Source organism: Chrysochloris asiatica, unplaced genomic scaffold, assembly GCF_000296735.1.
Source record: "Chrysochloris asiatica unplaced genomic scaffold, ChrAsi1.0 scaffold00084, whole genome shotgun sequence".
Classification (NCBI taxonomy): Eukaryota; Metazoa; Chordata; class Mammalia; order Afrosoricida; family Chrysochloridae; genus Chrysochloris; species Chrysochloris asiatica.
In genome coordinates, this window is record NW_006408602.1 from 3,077,022 (window position 1) to 3,078,084 (window position 1,063).

The following is a 1,063-nucleotide window of genomic DNA, read 5'->3' on the forward strand; positions in this document are numbered from 1 at the left end:
AAAAAAAAAAAAAAAAAAAACAACTACTGGACCTTATTGGAAGATTCAGCAAAGTGGCAGGGTATAAGATCAACAGCTGGATTCCTCTATACTAATAATGATAGATAATGCAAAAAGGAAATTAGGAAAATACCTTTTACAATAGTCACCCATAAGATAAAATATTTAGGAATAAGCATAACCAGAGAATCAAAGGACCTATACAAAGAAAACTATAAAACACTTCTACAAGCAACCAAAAGAGACCTAATAAATGGAAGAATATACCATGTTCCTGGATAGAAAGACTTAACATTATGAAAATGTTAATATTACTCAAACAATGTATACATATAATGCAACCCCAATCCAGATTCTAACAACATTCTTCAAAGAAATTGGAAAAACAATTACCAACTTTATATGGAAAGGAAAGAGACCCAGGAAAACCAAAGCACTGCTTAAGAAGAAGAACAAAGTTGGAAGCCTCTCACTCCCTGATTTCATATTTTATTACATGGCTACCTTGGTAGTGGTACAATGAAAGACACAGTACTGACACATAGATCAATGGAACAGAATTGAGAATGCAGAAATCAACCCAGCCACATACATCCAATTGCTCTTTGACAAAGAGCCTAAGTACCTTGCATGGGGATGAAATAGTCTCTTCAACAGATGGTGCTGGCAGAACTGGAAATTGATATGCAAAAGATTGAAACAAGACCTTTACCTCATGTAATACAAAGACCAACTCAGCATGGATTAAAGATAGAAATGTGAATCTCAGATTTATAAAGATCATCAATGAAAAAATAGGGACAAATTTAAGAGCTCTAATAAGGGCACACACAGACTACCAAAAATTGTGAAAATTGCACAACAAAAGGAAAAAAAATGGACGATTGGGACATACTAAATATTAGAAGCTTATGTGCATCAGAAGAGTAAAAAGAAAGCCCACAGAATGGGAAAAACTCTTTTGCAATGACATATTAGACAAGGAACTTATTTCCAAAATATACAGGAAAATATAACACCAAATAATCCAATTTAAAAATAGGCACAGGACATGAACAGACAC